Source organism: Polypterus senegalus, chromosome 10 (genome assembly GCF_016835505.1).
Source record: "Polypterus senegalus isolate Bchr_013 chromosome 10, ASM1683550v1, whole genome shotgun sequence".
Taxonomy (NCBI): domain Eukaryota; kingdom Metazoa; phylum Chordata; class Cladistia; order Polypteriformes; family Polypteridae; genus Polypterus; species Polypterus senegalus.
In genome coordinates this window covers 26233626-26245488 of record NC_053163.1, presented here as the reverse complement: position 1 = coordinate 26245488, position 11863 = coordinate 26233626, and the positions used below count along the sequence as shown (strand labels likewise).

General features: G+C 40.3%; 1 protein-coding gene across 1 annotated transcript in view; it reads left to right on the top strand.

Moving 5' to 3' along the window:
* The first annotated feature begins 1290 nt into the window (after positions 1 to 1290).
* The window catches only part of LOC120536973 (complement C1q tumor necrosis factor-related protein 1-like), a 35408-nt gene continuing 24835 nt past the window's right edge, over positions 1291 to 11863 (top strand). Inside the window, exon 1 of the mRNA XM_039765555.1 lies at positions 1291 to 1431. The gene's annotated coding sequence lies outside the window, so the exon portion shown is untranslated. The remainder of the gene's footprint in view (positions 1432 to 11863) is intronic.

Genomic DNA, 11863 nt, shown 5'->3' with positions numbered 1-11863 from the left:
AACCAAAAAAATATTAAGGAGATCTCTTTTTTGATGATTTTATTCCTATGGGGAAGTCTTTTTTTTGCGAGGCTGCAATTGCATGAGTCCTCACAGTCTTGCTTGTAGGAAAACTTTACTGTCCAAATGATCTTTGATGGCTCATAAGGCTTAACAGAGAATCTCAATTACGTTTCATTTAAGAATCCACTTTGTCACAGATGGTTTTCCAAAAGTTCCTTAGGTGAAGTAGCTTTAGATAAAAAGGAGAAATTCAGCTGAGGTAAAAGGAGTCAAAATTGAGAATTTGGCTTGAAACGCGCAAAAGACCTGTTTCTAGTCTTGTTTGAAGCTGTATCAAGACATCATATTTTTTTACTTCTTATTGAATGGATGCCTTTATCCAAGATGTCTTACAACATTTTAGATAAAATTAGTTACATTGCTTTGTTCTTATCTCGTCTGTGGTCTAACAGAAACCAAAAAGATGTTAAGGAGATCTCTTTTTTTAGGTTTTTCATTCCTATCACGACAGTTGTGTTGATCTTCATTCTCCAGTCACGATTTGGTGAGTCACTTTCCATACTTTGTCCATTGCTGATGGCATTGTGCAGTGGTAGATCTTTATTTCCTACAGCAAAACAAATTGCATAAGATTACCTGTTTGGAGATACTTTAAAAGACATTTATCATTAGAGATCTGCCCTTCTTATGAGTCCTTCATGAAGTTCAAACATCAGACGTTCTGGGGTTTCTCCATTGGCAATAAAAATATTCCTGCAGAAGTCGCTGTGTGCTGCAGCTTTGTTGAAGTAATGACGGTGGGCTGATCACCGTTGAATACTTGTACTAACAGAGCTTTTTTTTTTTTATTTGATCCCCCAGTTCACACTATACATCAGATTAGCATCAGAATTGCCAGGAGGGATTTGGGGGCTGTGCACTATATATACTCTACAGAATTGCGTGTGCACGTGTATAGCCAGAAGTGCCATAGCTAAAGAGGAAGACACAATGGATTTAATTTCATAAATCTTGACCTTCGTCTGAGGGCCGGACCTTACAAGGCTCTTTGACAAATTGCTTAGGTTTTGATTTATGAGAGAGGGAAGATAATGACAGAGGAGCCAAGAGACACAGGGAACGCATGTTTAAAATCCTTTAGAAGACGTAAGGAGGGAGGGAGAGAGAGTTGAAGCACAGGGAATAGGAGGCAAAGAGAAGAGGGAGGAGGGAAGAAGAGGGAGAGGGAGGGAAGAGAGAGAGAGAGGGAGGGAGGGAGGGAGAAGGAGAGAGAATGTAAACTTGGTTGAACACGTCGTGTGACTCGAGGGAATTAAGACTGAGGGAGAGAAAAAAAAAGAGAGAGAGAGAGGAAAAGTGGGGGCCGGACTTTCTAGGGCTTTTCAACGCAATCAAACAAGAGACAGCAGCCTCTAGGCACAGTGGAAGGTGAGTGGCTTTAAATCCTGCTTTGTGTTTGGCTCTGTCCAAGCAGAGCGAGAACTTGCCCTGGTGAGCTTTCCGTTGGCAGACTGTGGTGATGGCTACTGGGCTCATAACAGCCCTGAAACTTGAGGAACAAAAAAAAAAACTTTAAAGCAGCTGTCTCGGTGCACTTTAGTTGCATACCAAAGATTGGGGGATTTATCATTTTTTCTGCTTCTTTGTCTCCCTATTTCTTACTTTCCTGCACTCTTTTATTTTTGTGCCATGCTGCTCACCTAGGTACCATGCTCTTCTGCAAAGTGCCACACCTCTCCTTACAGGAAAGGCACAGTGTGACACTAGGTGCCATTTATTGTGCTATAATGCTTCTTGGGATCAATGCAGATGTTTTGTTCTTATCCATTTCTGCCATGCCATGCTATACTCCTTATTATGGTGACATCTTGCACACAATGCCATGCTGTCCCTAGTTATGTTTGTTTTCCTTTATTATTATTTTGCTGTATTTCAATATTTTCTTGCATAAATATTTATTTTTCTCTGCTTGCAATGCTTCCATGTCTTGTACTTAACTCTTATGTCTTATTATTTGTTATTGTGACCTGCATTTTTAAACTGCTTCATTCAATACTGTGGTGGGCCATATTCTTTTGAGCTCCATTCTGGTTCTTTTGAGCAACAAGTCCTTTTTGTACAGCACCTAAATTATTTTTTTATTATTAAAAACTGGAGTTCAGTGCCTTGTTAAAATTAAGCAAAGTTGGCAATACACTTAACTTAATAAAAGTAGTGTCTGTGTGTGTGTGTGTGTGTGTGCTACGCCATCTGATTGTTGTGTCTATGTTATATAGCATTTGGTATGGGATTTACAAAAGCAGTGCTAATGTTTATGATGTGCCATCTGTTGAAATAAAAAATGCACTGCATTTTATTACTGCTTGCATTGCAAAATACATTCCAATTGATAATGCACTGCAAACGATAACACTGAGTATGTCCAATAGAGAGTAACTGACAGACGGACAGGAATCAGATTACTCACTTTAATTAAAGGACACATGTTTGTATGTCTGCTTGTCCTTCCGGATGCTATGCTTCAGTTAAATGTCATTTGCCATGGGATTCATAAAAAAGCAGTTCTAATGTTTTTGATGCGCCATCTGTTAGAATGAAAAATACAATGCATTTTATTACTACGCGTGTTACAGAATACATTCCAATAGATGATGCACTGCAAATGTTAATGCTGAATATGTCCAACAGGGAGGAACTGCTGGATGGAGAGAAATCACCTTATCTGCCTTAATAAAAGGACAGTTGTCTGTGTATCTGTGTGTCTGTCCAGGTGCTATGTCTTTGTTATGTGCCATTTGGTATGGGATTCACAAAAGCAGTGCTAACATTTGTGATGTGCCATCTGTTGGAATGAAAAATGCAGTGCATTTTATTACTACTTGCATTGCAAAATGCATTCCAATAGATGATGCACTGCAAACGTTCACACTGAATACATCCAATAGAAAGTAACTTGATGGACTGAAAGAAATCTACTTATCCACTTTAATAAAAGGACAAGTGTCTGTGTCCATCTGGTTGCTATGTCTCTGTTATATGCCATTTAGTATGGTATTCATAAAACCAGTGCTAAAGTTTGTGATGCACCATCTGTTGGAATAAAAAATGCAATGCATTTTGTAACGTCATATCTTATAAACTACATTACAATAGACGATGTACTGCAAATGGTAACACTGAATAAATCCAACTGAGACTTACTGCCAGATAGATAAAAATCAACCTATCCATCTTGATATCTGTGTATCTATGTGTCTTGCTAGGGTTAGGAAAATTTTTTTTAAAACAGGCAAAACATCTAAAAGAAGGGCCAAAAAAATCAAAAAATGATGATTAAAAATACCAAATAAGGGTTTAAAAATAAGACCTGTTCTATTTTCTGACATTATACACTGATAACAGCAGTGTGGCAGTCTCTTTTTTGCAACCACTCAGGCCACGTGAATGAGGTTTATAGAAGTAATGCTAATGACTGATAACTTTGTGTGGTGGACAGTGGATGAGTGAAATTAACAAAATATCGATGTGCACATCAGGAAACCAAAGCCCTGACACGACTAAGCTAGAGTCGCTAAATCAGGCCAATGTGGTACCGACCACGGCCCTGCATTCTTCAAGTAAAACATTTCAACTATAAGAGTGGTCAGTTTGGTAAGCAACACCGAGAGGAAGTGGTGACAACGGGTTCACTTTATCCAAAGGAGAAAAGGTTGCCATAAGGGAAGGGGATCGGGCACATATAATTAGCTAATGTGGTGCGTGCGTACTGCTGCAAAATGGCTGCCGTTGCATCATCCAGGTCGATGATACAAATTAATGGTGGTTGAAATGGCTCCCCACTCACTATGTAAAGTGCTTTGAGAAGTAAGAAAAGCGCTACATACATGTAAACTATTCTTCTTCTTCTTCGTATCATTAGTAGGCGTAGTAGTGGTAGTATCTGTTTGACACTCAGGTACCAGACATACTTACTTACCAAACCAGTAGAACTTTGCAATTCAACTCAATGACTAATATTTGCTTGCCTACTAAAAAACTGTTGCACTAACTGATACGAAGGGACCAGATATAGACATGTACCTGCCCAGTAAAACTGTCATGTACTCATATTTATGAGAAGGATCTAAAAGTCGTAGTGAACTCTATATTGACCACATTAAGACAGTGTACAGGAGCCTGTAAGCATGCTAACAGGATGGTTGGTTATATATCATGATGTGTGGAGTACAAGTCAAGGGAGGTTATGCTTACGTTATTTAACACACTAGTGAAACCTCATTTGGAGCACTGGGTATCGTTTTGGTCTTCATATTACAAGAAAGGTGTAGCAGAGCTGAAAAAACGTTTAGCAAATGATAATTCCAGGATTAAGAGATATATGATATATGAAGAGGTTGAAGGAGCTGAACCTTTTCAACTTAAGCAAATACAGATTAGGAGCTGACGTGATTGAATTATTTAAATCTATGAAGGGAACTAGTACAGTGGATCCAAGCTGTTACTTTAAAATAAATTCTTCAACAAGAATATGGGGACGTGGAAACCTGTTAATGGTAATTTTTGCAGAAACGTTAGAAGGTTTTTCTTCACACAAAGAACTACAGACACATGGAATAAATAGTAGTGTGGTAAAGAGTGGGAGTTTAGGGACCTTCAGATCTTGCCTTGATGTTATTTTGGAGAATGTAGGTGAATAGGATTAGTGAGTTAGTTGGGCTAAATGACCTGTTCATGTCACAATTGTTCTAATGTTCTAAAAGGACACCGAGCCATCAGAAGGTTCTCTAACCTTCATTGTCACCGGCCCAGTTTAGCATCATCTGTTAACCTAACACTCAAGTAGTCTTTGCAATATAGAAACTAAACCACAGAAAAAAATTAAAAGGATTGTGTGCAAACTCTGGAGGCAGCGATTAGGCCAGGATACAAAACCAGTCTCTTAGAGCTGGTCTACCCACGTGTAAATCCACAATGCAGAATTGACTAAGCAAGGTAAAGAATGGACGGACAGATGCATTGGAGAGCTATTTCTTTTCCCTTGTCATACCTATATTTAGAATACTCTCTGTGACAAACAGCAAATTAGCTGCAAACAGTTTGGATGAATCGAGCACCAGTATGGCAGGTGATTAGGACAGCAAGCTCATGACTTCTGCTAGAACACTGTGCATCAGGCTCACCATAAAATTGATACAGTTGAACGTGGTGACCATAGGATTAACTTTTTTGCTGTCGCACTACACCAAGTACGTTGTGTTCATCAGTGGAATCAACAATTGAGTAAATCTGTTCAGGGGTTAAATCCCTGGTCCTTCTAAATTCAGGTAGTCAGGCCAACTTATCACAGCAAATGTTGCATTGGTCAATATAATAGTGAAACAGTGTTGTCCATGATGGCTGCAAAAAATCTTTCACACCCTTCAGGAAGGCTGTTGAAGGTCTCCCTTAATAATCCTATGTCTGGATCAGCAGACCCTGTAAAGAGATGATGTGTCTTTCTTGGATTTCCCAGTAACACTTTGAATCTTAACCTAATGAATGAAAGCAGTTAAACTCCTTTGTACACATTGACCATCCCATCTTCCTTTGAAAAAAAATCAAATCAGAACTGGTGTCAGGTTCAGGAAGTGTGGACAGGTTTTGGATTATCTTCTGCAGTGAGTACTGCTTCTAACTCGGAAAAGGATTTGCGTCAGGTGAAATGTCGACAGTAGTTATAGCTGGAGGAGAATCTTAAGTGGGTTCTCACCTGAGCAGTTGGTTTAATGGTATGAAGTACTACCCTCAGTCATATCTGCTGGTTGTTAGGGACCACCTGAGGACTCAGTGATACTTCCCCTTTACCCTTATGTGATTCTTGTGTGCCAAACTCCTCTGCTCCTCTTCTCTAACAAGAGAAAAATGGCAGCAACATATGACTTCCATCGTGCATAAATACCAGACATCAGCCCCTTTCCATTGGAGGGCACTCTCCCTGGACAACTCAGATAGATCAGGTATGGAATATTACCTCGTGGAGTTAGTGTCTGACTGCATCAGCGTGTATCTTCAAAAGGAAAACGGCAATGGTTATTCCCATGATGAAAAAGTAAATGAAGACTAGAGACACAACGTTTCAGTTGTATTGTCTTCATCAGACCTTATTTTCTTTTTTCAGCTTGTTAATTTTTATTGTTGTCCTCTTTTGGACATTCCTATTCCTATTTCAATAGTTTCTAGGACCCTGGGCTTTTTACAGCATTGACTTACACAGCTAGTGTGTGTGTGTGTATATATATAAGTATATATTTATATACTAGCTGTGTAAGTCCGCGCTGCAAAAAGCCCAGGGTCCTAGAAACTATTGAAATCATCCAAAACAAAAATTGAAATGTAGAGATGTCAGGTAATTGAAAGGAACTACTCTGGGAATCTCTCTCCTAGGAGGATTCATTTTATTGACGTGCTCCCATCACTTGTGTATTAGCAGCTAAGTGAGTGTCTCTTTCTTCTGAGGTTTCATTTTGCTGATGTGCTCGCCTCACTTCTGATTTCTCGGAGTTGGAGCCCTTAGCCCGACTCCACCGCTCACTTCTGAGCTGGATATACACACACACTTCTGTGCACAGACATTTATATACAAGATATATATATATATATATATATATATATATATATATATAGTAACAAAGGCACTATATAGGTGCCTGACCCAACACAGATGGACACGGAGGCACGTATAAAAAGTACAAAGACTTTTATTTTTCTTCACCCGTGGGCTTACGTCTTCCCCGTGACCCACAGGCAATACACAGTCCCACAAAACACCAGTCCAACACACAGCAACACCACCTTTCTTCCTTTACCACCACTCCTTCTCAAGCTTCGTCTCCTTCCTCCCAACTCTGGCTCCCCGAGTGGTGGCGGCTGGGCCCTTTTATAGCCCACCCGGAAGCGTTCCAGGTGATTGACCACCTGGTCCTAATTGCACTTCCAGGTGGGGCTGTTGGAAGAAGACAGGCCCCCCCCTAATGACCACCCCGGGCCCCAACCAAGCTGTGGAGGACTCCATCTCCCATGGAGCCCTGCGGGTGGTTGGGGAATCACCGTCGGCCAGGGAGGCTGCCACCAAGCGTCCCGGGGAGATATTGGACTGCCCATGGTGGCTCCCCCGGAACATAAGCAGCAGGGGCGTCCCTGCCGGGCATGGGACATGGCTGTCCTTCACAATATATATATATATATTCATAAAAAATCCAACGTCTGTATGTCCGCTTTTCACAAGAGAACTTCTTAACGGATTTAGATCAGGTTTTTTCCTATCATTTGCTTGAACATTCCGTTGATTTTGCAACTACTCTCATCGCACTAAGTATCATAGTTCGCTTGCGGTACCGATTTATTTGCACGAATCTGAGAGAGAGGCTGCGGCCTGAGGGATGGGGAAGTGTGACCTCAGGAGTGGCGAGGTAAGAGGGCCCCTGGTGATTGGCAGAGGCATCACAGCCACACACTTTACTCCCCACGTGGGGCACGCTCTCCCGTCATAGTTTCACGTTGGAGTGTACCTACGTACAGCTTGGTCAGAATTGTATTTTTTTTATTGACAGTTTGTCCTGTTTCACTGCTATGTGGGTGGAGCTGCGGGGGACAGCTAGTACAAATACAACAATATCTCATAAATGTTAGCTAGGTGGGTTGGCAGATAATCTAGAATCTGTTGAAGTGTTACAGAAGGACCAAGACAGCTTAAAGGTTTGGGCAGATGTGTGGGAGAGGAAATATAATGTCTGTAAATGTAATGTATTACATGTAGGGAATAAAGGTTTGAATACACAATGGGAGGTCTGAAAATTGAAAGTATACCTTATGAGAAGGATTTAGGAGTTGCATTGGGCTTGACTGCCAGACAGTATTGAGAAGCCATTACGAAGGCTAACAGAATGTCAGGTTATATAGCACCCTGATGTGTGGAGTACAAGACCAAGGAGGTTCTGCTGAAGCTTCATAATGCATGGGTGAGGCTTCATCTGGAATACTGGGTGCAGTTTTGGTCTCCAGGCTACAAAAAAGGACATAGCAGTGTTACAGGGGTTGAGTTACAAGGAAAGATGAAAAGAGCTGAGCCTTTACAGTTTAAGAAAAAGCAGATTAAGAGGAGACATGATTGAAGTGTTTAAAATTATGAAGGGAATTAGTACAGTAGATCGAGACTGTGACTTTAAAATTAGTTCATTAAGAACATGTGGACACAGTACTTGTTAAAGTTAAATTCTGCACAAACTTTAGAAAGAATAAGCTACCAAGTAGTGTGGTAGACAGTAGGACTTTCAAAACTCAACTTGATGTTTTTTGGAAGAAATAAGTGGTTGGGCCTGGCAGTCTTTGTTGGGCTGAATGGCCTATTCTCGTCTAGAGTGTTCTAATGTTCTATCCTATTTTCCCATATTGTGCTTTTCTCCTATTCCATGTGTGCTGTTAACTACTAGATCACTTTAAATTTGATATTGTTCATGCTGCTGATGCTTTCATTTGAAGTAGTTTGCAGCTGCGTTGGCTAAATCATTTACATGTGTATGCAGTTTGCACAATAAACAAGCTTAGCGGATGAGCTTGATGGGCCAAATGGCCTTCTCTTTTTGCCAAACACCTGCTGTCACCCCGTTGTCTTGTCTGACAATACAATGCTGTCTTCGACAGCTCGTTGCTTTAACTGTAATGTATAATTTCCAGTAATTTGCCAATTCTTCGGTAAAATCTCACCTTAAACTCTAAGATAATTTTTGCAATTCATCTAATTCCTCAATTGTCCAAAATATCTTAATGCGATTCTGGTTTCCCAGCAGCATCCAATTCTGTTTGTAGTGCCAATCCACTGCAGAGTGTCCATACCCACACCAAAACAATTTAGAGGCCCCATTGGGTGCGTGTAAAGACCTGAGTACCTGTGGAAACAGCCTACATAGACTTGGGGAGAACACTCAAATGGGACGTGATTTGAACTTAATCTCCCAGTGCTGTGAGGGAGTCATGCTAATCATGTCATTAGCCATATTTCTCTTTTACACAGAATATCATGCCCTTGTCATATTTGTTTTTGACTAAAGCTTTGCCAAAGCCAAAACTATTTGTACTGGAGTTACTCTTTACATTATTCTGTGGGTTGCCCTTCTCAAATTTCCAACTTCCCATGAAGCATTACAGATGTCAGCTTACACTACATTATATGATGCTGAATACAATTTTAAAGTATCTAATTTTATGTTGCTGCATTATCTACTGAATAAGCATTTCACTTTGGCTCCTTTTGTAGACCACCCCGTATCTCAGCTATCTACCCACCCCTGTGTAGATAAAAAAAAAATGACATCAAACCCAATCTGTGTTTAAAGTGCCACTTGGTTTTGTGTCAGCATAACTCAGACATTGATACTTACAATTAGAGAACTACTGTACATAATCCATCCTTTCATTTTACATACACACTTATTCAAATTTTAAAGTCACAGGGAGCCAGAAGCTATCTTGGAACCCGGCCGTGGACGGGGCACAGTCCATTGCTGGTACATTCATGTAAACATATACACTGCTTTAGATTAAAGTTATCACTCTTCAAACAAAGCACATGAAGATAGCATGGTGGTAATATCATGGGCTTTACAAATGATTATTCATCAGGCTTGTTCTGCTCACTTCGACAAACAACCCAACCCTAAAATTACATCTGTTTTCTATACGATAACATTCTAAACACTAGAGCTGAACTAAACTCTGTGCTGCTACACAAAACAGAACTTAAGGTCCTCTGTACACATGCTAAATAATATGACTCGGGTGCTAAACCTAGTAAATTACTGGCCTTAAAGCTTTGGTGATGCCATGTATGCAATTGATTTCAGGTATTAAAAAAGATGTCTGGAAACCTTATCTAGAATCCATTATTGATTAATAATTGTTTGTCACAAGAACAACCCAAAACATTGTAAAAGTTTAGGGCAACCACTAGTATAATATTCTTTGGCTGCAAATAGGAATAATTGTGAGATGATCACAAGACTGAGTCCAAAACAGAACTGATTATGTGGAGGTAAGATGGCGGCTTAAAAGGCCAGTAGAGGAAACAATGACATCGGGGCTGGAACCGGAAGTGAACGTCATCAGTAGAGCTGGAACTGGAAGTGACATCATCGCTGGCACCTTAACCGGAAGTGCCATCATAAGAGGCACCAGAACTGGAAGTGCCGTCATCAGAGGTGCCGGAACTGGCCGGGATTTTCCGAGAATGGTCTGCAAGGGATTGAGAAAGACAGTTAGTGCACCTCACCGCCCCCTGGTCTGGCATGGAATTACTATTACTCAGGCCCTTTAGCTGTCTCCTATTCGCACCTGTGTGACATGTTTTAGAAATATTACTCAAAATTTTTTTTCTTGAATGCTCTTCTGTTTTTTCTTTTGAACTCAACTCTTCCCTTTTCCTAAGAGTCTGATGTGGCCAGACTAGTGTAATAAGAAAGACACGGGTACATCAAAAAAGGTTTATGGCAGCCACCCATATATTGTGCTCTGGCTGCAAAAGGTAAATTATGATAAGTTGTGTTCACGTTGAAGTCCAAACCAAGATGGCGGCTTTAAAGGATGAGACAGGAAGTGATGTAATCTGGACCGGAACTGGAAGTGATGTCATTGAGACCAGAATTGACGTCAACTATAGCACTGGAACCTAGTGGGATTTCTCAGAGAGAGTCTGCAAAGGACAGAAAGAGAAAGTTAGTGCATCTCGCTACCCCCTAGTCTGGCATGGTACTACTATTATTTAGGCCCTCTAGCTGCCTCCCAATCACATAAGTGTAACACTAGACACCAATCAATAATCCAAGTCAAAAGAGACTCTGATTTCATTGAACACTGGGAAGGCTCCAAGTCTGGATTGCTTCCCCCCTTGATGTTCTGTCCACCTGAAACCTTTGTATCTGTTGATGCCAAACTGAATTCTGCTATAAATTTGATGTTTATTACTCTTTCCTTAAAACAAAGCCAAGGCTCAGATGACTGCTAATTAATGAGTTACTTGATGAATGTGGATGCCAAATTACCGTCTAGATGGTTAGAATCAGTCATTAACCAACTGGTGCACTCTGACCAAGCTGACCATAAGAGAGCAGTTAAATTCCAATACCTTTTACATGCAGTCATAGTCCTTATACTATATAAGATGCAGATGTCTGTGACAAGTCACTCACTCCATGAGTTTGTTAAAGTCTTTAGTATTATGATTAAGACTCTGTTCACCTCATCTGTGGCAGTTATACTTACCAACTCAGATATTTATCATCCTTTCTAAATTTTTAAACGAATGGAGAGATGCCATTTTTTTTTACCTCTTTTGCAGAAGATTTTGGCTGTAGATTTGCATGTCAGTATTTAATCACTCCCATAGGTACTCATAGCACGTGTTAAAATAACGCACTTTATGCAGGTGTGATTTTACTTTTCCTTGGCAACATGTCCTTAACGTATTTGACACCTGGCACCTGGGTTACAAAAGAAGCTGGGCAACATTGGAACTCTTTCTTTTAAATGTCCTCTGTATACAATGACTTAAGGCATTATGCCACTAGCCACTTTTATTAGATATTCAAGTTAAGGCATTTCTCCTAAAAGATGGACCACACCCATCATTTCCCTTCATGGTTCTCTTGACTCATGGTCCAAACTTCAAACATTAATTAAATACTGTTGTGAGTTGATTCCACATTAATTTTTACACTGCCTTAAACTCATTTTTCTCAGACAAGTTTGATTTCCTTCATTTTGTTTCATATGTGAACACTGCCATTTTAAAAGTCTCATTGCCATGACACAGCTTCCAGTTAATGGTGGG